The 7,221-nt window shown below is 45.0% G+C and overlaps 1 protein-coding gene across 5 annotated transcripts in view; it reads left to right on the forward strand.

Annotated features, from left to right (window-relative positions):
- Positions 1 to 5,976: 5,976 nt before the first annotated feature.
- Positions 5,977 to 7,221, forward strand: part of ARHGAP32 (Rho GTPase activating protein 32) — a 380,058-nt gene continuing 378,813 nt past the window's right edge. Inside the window, exon 1 of one of the 5 annotated variants that reach the window (XM_074216323.1) lies at positions 5,977 to 6,061. The gene's annotated coding sequence lies outside the window, so the exon portion shown is untranslated. Of the gene's footprint in view, positions 6,062 to 6,857; positions 6,899 to 7,221 lie in introns of those variants that run through there. The other 4 variants (XM_074216331.1, XM_074216324.1, XM_074216334.1 and 1 more) reach the window with 4 other exon arrangements.

A 7,221-nucleotide genomic window follows, 5' to 3' on the forward strand; every position in this document is an offset into this window, starting at 1 on the left:
AGATCTAAATAATTGGAAAAATGTCAAATGCTCATGATTAGGTTGAGCTAATATTAGCAAAATGACAATCCTACCCAAATTAAACTACCTATTCAGTGATAATCACTGAATCAGACTACCAAATAACTACTTTACCGAGCTAAAAAAAATAGTAACAAAATTCATTTGGAGCAACAAAATATCAAGAATAGCAAGGTAACTGATGAAAGAAAAAGTAAAGGAAGGTGCCCTAGCTCTACCAAATCTAAAACTATGCTATAAAGCAACAGTCATCAAAACTGCCCAGTACTGGTTAAAAATTAAGAGTTAATGGATCAGAGTGGATTGGGATAGGTTCAAAAGAAACCACAGTAAATGACTACAGCAATCTACTATTTGACCAACCCAAAGACATTAGCATCTGGGATAAGAACTCACTATTTGACAAAAATTGTTAGGAAAACTGGAAAATAGTATGGCAAAAACTAGGTTTCTACATCTCATTTCTGGTATGGCAAAAACTAGTATTCCACATCTCATTTTCTATATCAAATTAAGTTCAAAATGGGTACAGGATTTAGACATAAAGAGTGACACCATAGATAAATTAATAGACCAGGAAATACTCTATCAGATCTATGGAAAGGGGCTAAATTTGTGACCAAATAAGAATTAGAGCACATTATAAACTGCAAAATGAGTGATTTTGACTGTATTAAATTAAAAAGCTTTTGCAGTAATAAAATCAATGCTGTCAAAATAAGAAGGAAAGCAGAAAGCTGGGAAACAATCTTCACAACTAGGAGTCCTGATAAAAAGTCTCATTTCTAAAATATATATAGAGAGAATTGCATCAAATTTGTAAGATCACAAGTCATTCTCCAATTGATAAGTGTGCAAAGAATATGAACAGACAGCTGTCAAATGAAGAAATTAAAGCTATATATAAGCATATGAAAAAAATGCTCCAAATCTTTTTAATCTAAACTGTGGAGGGTTGCCTACCATATGTATCTTTGAACTTTACTTTTGACACCTTTTCTTGACCTGATGAAATTGGGAGCATTCTATGAATGTGTTCTCGACTCCCCTTTTTTTCTCTCTCTACAATCTGTCCCTTAACAATCTTGTTCATTCCTAGGACTCCAATTATTATTTCCATATATGTGACTCCCCAAAATGTATCTTCAACTTACACCTCTCTTCTGAGCTGCAGACTTGAATCTCTAGCAACCCGCAAAAATTTTCATCTACATGACCTTTAAGCTGCTTTAAGCTTAAGAAACTAAAACTGAACTCATTATCTTTTTGTCTAAACTTGCCCTTCCTTCTGACTTTAGTATTTCTGTCTGTGACATCATCATTTATTTGGGGTTATCTTTGATTCTTTCTTTTCTCTCATATAAGTTCCCAAGTCTTGAGGATTCTGCTATGCAATATTTATTGCATTCATTTCCTCCCTCCTATTTCCATTGCTTCTACTCTATAACAGGGCTTTAGCCCATCCTTCTAGACTATTAGACACCTACTGGGTCTTCCTGTTTTTCCTCTTCTTTCTCTCCCTTTCCACCTTTTTTTTTTGTTTTTTGCAAGGTAATGGGATTAAGTGACTTGCCCAAAGTCACACTTTTAAGTAGGTATTAAGTATCTGAGCCTGACTTGAAGGCTGGTGTTCCATGTATTGCACCACCTAGCTGCCCCTCCATCAAATCATTCTTTCAAATCTCTATAAGGATAATCTTTCTTAAATACCTTATGGTATAATGGAAATAGCACTAAACCTAGATTTAGGAAGACCTTGATTCAAATTCTGCTTCTGAGACTTACAGTTGTATGACAGTGGCCAAGTTACCTAATTTCTCTGAGCCTGCTTCCTTATCTGCAAAATAAGGATAATAGCACCTGGAAAACTAACGACCTCATTAGATCTTTGTGAAGATCAAATGAGATCATGTGTATCAAGTTCTTTACAAGTCTTAAGTTTTATAAAAATCCAGTTGTTAACTATCTTGATACAGACTAATAAACCTAGCTGTGTGAGGAAAAGAGATGAAGTTTGTTATTATAATCACATGGTAGATTTGTAATATGCTTTCTGAAAAATCTACTCTAAAAGTTCACTTACTTTTTAATCTTATTTCTTGTGTTGTGAATGGATTCCAAAAATCTTAGTCCAGTTTTAAGCTATTGGGGATAGTTTATTTTCACCAGAAAAAATATTATAAAGCATTTTCTTTTAATCTCTTCTGTAGTCTTTGGTCAGGGAGACAATAATGCTGAGTTGCATCTTTGAGTAAGAACAAGGGAAGTCAATGTCAAATCCTGCTTTGGGAATGCTCTCTTTTGAGCCTTGTGGGGCTTTTAGCAGGGGAAACATTCTCAAGCCTGCTGCTTAGCATTCATTCTTGAAATGCAAATAAGTTCCTTTCTTCTCCTTCACTGAAAGAATCCCCAAGCTCTCTTTAGGACTGGAGGTTAGATGTGAGTACTGCAGTCTTTTTGGTGGGCTGCCCCTTTCAACTGGTTTACTTATCTGCACCATGACTCTGCTTCAGTGCCTGGAGGGGACTGCAATGCAACAGATCAGGGGAAGCAGGGAGTGAACACAGATGCTACAACCCAGAAGACAGCAGTGCCAGGACTGGCAGAGGAGGCTGTGCCAGAGAGCCCTCCAAATGGTTTAATGAAGGCAGGAATTTGCCTTTTCTTCCTCTTGTGCTTCACCCCAGGGGTATGAATTTAGCCATGAACAGATTTACCAAAGACAGTAATTTAGCATTATGTTTTATAGTTCAGAAGCTTAATTTTTAAGGATTGCTGAGATTCTAGGGTTTATCTATCTCTGAGGGCTGGTGTTAAGGTATATTTTCAGGATGACCGATAGTTTGCTACCAACAGTTGAAATATGAATGCAGCATTGCTTCAGTTTAAGTGCAGAGATTGGCAATAATAACTTATGTTTAGTTTAATTATACATTTCAAACCAAGGATAGTACATGTTGGTTGAATAGAAGACTAAGGAAATTAAAAATTCTTGAACTGGAATAATGTTTTGGTTGTTTACTCCTTTTGGAAATCAATTCAACAAAAAATATATTAAGCACCTACTAAGTGTCAGAATGTACTAGGCCTTGAGAAAAAGACAAGCTAGACCTTGTCCTCAAAGAGATTATGATCTAGTAATACAAATGCAAAATAGGATATAATGGATGCCTAAGAGACAATGCTATGAGACCCAGTGCTTGGAGAGTTCATTTCTGGTTGAAAGGATCAGGAAATATTGTTTGGATGGGTTAGCAATACTTGAATTAAAGGAGAGATAGTATTTGAACCAGTAGTATGGGAGTGATGAAATCCAGGCTTAGAGGAAGAAAAGTACAAGATGCATCTTGTAGAAGAGGGTACTCCAGTTTAATGAGAATGTAGAGGGCAACAGAAAGAAATAAAACTGTAAAAATAGGTTGGAATCAGATTGTGGACTAGAATTCCAAAACCAAAGGATTTGACTTTATTTGTTAGGCATTGGGGAATTCTAGAAGGTTTTTTAATGTGATCATAAAGTACTTCCCACACCTTGATTTTCTTTATACTGGCTACAAATGATTGATCTATGAATGTTTAATGGCAAGTGTCACTGAATAAAAATCATAACCTAAATGTATACTTTTGTCTCAACAACTTATTCTTAGCTGTACATGATTATAAGTACATATAATTGTAATATACTAAGTTAGAAAATGACTATTTTGAGACCATAACACCACTCTATTCTATCCTTCCTGTTTTATTGTTAATAAACTGCAGTTCATAGTAACCCTTGTCTTCCCCTTTGAATTCATATAAATTCTGTATTTATTTATATAAGTTTACACACTCTGACACAAATTGGCTGTGTGATACTGGTTCTGGTCAAATTTTCAGTGCTCTAGGCTCTTCTCTAAGGTGTTGGAGAGGGAGCTTCCTCATCTTGGAGCTCTTTCTGCTAAACAGAATTATAGGCCTAGTCCTTGTCCCTGACCTTATATTTATACATGATATATACCTACACACATATCTGTCTATGAACTTTCTTGAAGACAAGGAATGTTTTGTTTTGATATCCTCAAACCATAGCATAGTGTCTCATACAGTTGCTTAATAAATGCTTGTTGAACATACATACCTACACATTATATATATATATATATTATATATGAATATAATATATATACACACACACACATCACAAAAATGGACTTCTATATAGGACTCATTTCCTTTGAGTTTTAGTCATTTGAATTTGGTATTTTAAATGTACAAAAGCTAGGTGGAGCAGTGGAAACTGTAACTGGCCTGAAGTCAGGAAGAATCATCATCTCCTGAGTTCAAATATGATCTCAAACCACTTCCTAGCTGTGTGACCCTTTGCAAGTCACTTAACCCTGTTTGTCTTAGTTTCTTCATTTGTAAAGTGAACTAGAGAAGGAATGGCAAACCACTCTAGTATTTTTGCCAAGAAAATACCAAATGATGTCATGGAGAATTGTTCACAACGGAACAACCGTAATGAGAGTCGCTATACTGACAATTATTATTTTTTTCTACAACTGAAAATAGGTGGTGTGGAGGGAACAACTTCCTTCCAACTTCAGTAGAATCTGCCCATCTCTCTTCCCCAGCCCCCCCCATACCCTTTCTTAGCATCTCTGTAAAACTTTGACCTTCCGGAAGTATCATCTTTACTGCATGCTACAGTAAATGTAAAAGCATATTTCATTGAAGATTCCTGTTTTCATTTTGTTGTATCCTGAATTGAAAGTGGTCAAGATACTGGGAATTGTGGTGGAAAACTTTGGTTAACAAAGATTTCATCTTAGCACTATGATAAACATGAGTTCAATACTAACTTGATCCTATCAATGGCAGTACAATTCCAGTTTTTCTCACTTCCATAGACAATGCTTTGAAACAAACATGTGATGCATCTCATAGCATATACACTGCTGCAAATTTCAGAAATTTGGTATGAGATAGGCCTTTTGATCACTTTCTTAGTAAAAACCTGTAGCCTGAAGAACGGTTTCTAAACTGTTGTCTTAGTTTACCTTGCTACTTGTTTCAAAAGGACTTCCAAGTTACCACAGCTGGGCCCCCAGAGATCATGGAGTGCATCTAATTGGTGCCAGTAGAGGGCAGTGATGCATACATTTGAAATGGACTCCATTCATCATCTCCTCTTCTTGGCTGCTCATGGCAGTTCCATGGTGGAAAATTTCAAGAATCCTGATCTCAAAAAACCTGACTCCACTGCAGCTCTCAACTGGGCAGAATTCTTGTAAAGTCCCCCCCCCCCATTGACTTTCTCACTAGAGATAGAGTTGGTGCGCTGCCTCCCCCAAACCTATGAAACAGTGAGTGATGGGCAAGGCTGTGCTTTATATTTATATTAATCTTACTATTTGCAGTGAAATGACCAATTAATAATCTAAGATATGAAGCAGGCTGGTAAGATGAAAAATTGGAAATGTTCTTTAGCAGCTCCCAAAGCACTGCGGTATGCAGCATTTTGGTATTGGTTAGCCTGAAGGTTAAAGGCAAATATGAGGGCTAAGTCTAACATGTTTTTTTGGGATCATACTATTTGTGTAACTCGAGTAAAAAAATGAAAACAGGAATCACTGAGGACACATTCTTTTACATTTACTGTAGCATGCGGTAAAGACGATACTTCTGGAAGGTCAAAGTTTTACAGAGATGCTAAGAAAGGGCTTTATGGGGGGGGGGTGGAGAGGGAAGAGAAGGGTAGATTCCACTGAAGTTGGGGGGAAGGGGAATTAGTGGCTCCCCTCTGCTCTTCCCTTCATTCTAGCCAACTTCCACTCTTGTGGGCTTCCTAGCCCATTTGTCCGCCCTGGATACCCCCTCCCGTACTTCCTATATATTGGCCAGTTTTAATCATCTGATCCTTACTGGGCCCGAGGCCAGCTGTGGGGACTCCTGGGCCCCACTGCGTGGAGTGAGGAGGCCGGGCTGATACCCAACACCCTCCTCACAGAATCCAAGATGGCAAGGCCGGAGTCGCGCCCGCGCGCAGCGCCGCCAGGTTGGTGCGTGTTTGTGTTGCCCACCGAGTGCCAGCGTCCCCGCGGGCAGACCCCGGCGGCCGGGGGGGGGCCGCGACGGGCGCTGCGCCCCGCGCCCGCCCAGGGTGGGCTCCCCGCTGCGGCCGCGCGGGCCGCCGGGCTCGGCGCTTCCCCCAGAAGCCACAGCGCCCTCCGCACCTGAGCGCGCCCCCCCCCCCCCGCCCGCGGCGCCCCTCCCCCCCGCCCGCGGCGCCCCCGGCTCCCGGCGCGCGCTCGCCCCCTCCACGTGCGTTCCCGGGACAACGGCAGGCGCGGCCTCCGCGCGCGCGCGCCCGCCCGCGCCCTCCCCCCTCCCTCCGGGCCGCGTGCTCGCTCCGGAGGCCGCGGCCGCGCGCGCCGCTTCTCCCAGTGGCTGGAGTCTCGGGTGTGGGAGGAGGAGGAGGAGGAGGAGGAGAGGCGAGGAAGAGGCATCCGGCGGGCTGGGGCGGGGGCGCGCCGGTGGGCGGGAGCGACCAGGAAGCGCTCCGCGGGGGGCTCGCAGCGGTGAAGCCCCCCAGCGCGGGGCTCTCGGCCGAGGGAGGGTCGCGGGCGCCGCGGGGCGGGCCCGGAGCCGACGCCCCCCCCGCTCGGGGGTGGGGAGGGCGACATGGGGCCGCGGCCCGAGCCCCGCGCGGCTCCCCGCGGCCGCCGGCTGCACTGAGCCGCCGGGGATCCCCGGGGCGGCGGTGACGAGGCGCGCCGCGGCGGCGGCGGCGAGCGGGAGCCCCGGCGCCCCCGAGGGCCGGAGTCACGGAGCGGCGGCGGCGGCGGCGAGGGCGCAGGGGCGGCCCGGCGCAGCGGCGGGGCCGGGGCCCGGGGTAAGCACGGCGGGGGGCGGGGGCGCGGGGGCGCGGGCGAGGTCCAGGCCGCCTTCCAGCCCAGGTGGGCCGCTTCCTGCCCGGGCGCCTGGGACTCGGGGTGGGGGCGGGGGCGTGGCGGGCCGGAGCTGCCCCCGAGAGCCCGGGGCGCCGTCGGCCTCCTGCCGCCCCGCGGCCTCCGGAGCCGCCGAGCCCCCCACCGGAAGCTCCCGCCCGCGGGAGACGTTGCAGGTTGTGCGGCCCGCGCGGCCGGCCGGAGCGCGGCCCCCGGGAGCGGGGCAGCCGGCCTGGGGCCGCCGGCCTGGGGCCGCCCGGCTCCGCTC

This window comes from Macrotis lagotis, chromosome 1 (genome assembly GCF_037893015.1).
Source record: "Macrotis lagotis isolate mMagLag1 chromosome 1, bilby.v1.9.chrom.fasta, whole genome shotgun sequence".
Classification (NCBI taxonomy): Eukaryota; Metazoa; Chordata; class Mammalia; order Peramelemorphia; family Peramelidae; genus Macrotis; species Macrotis lagotis.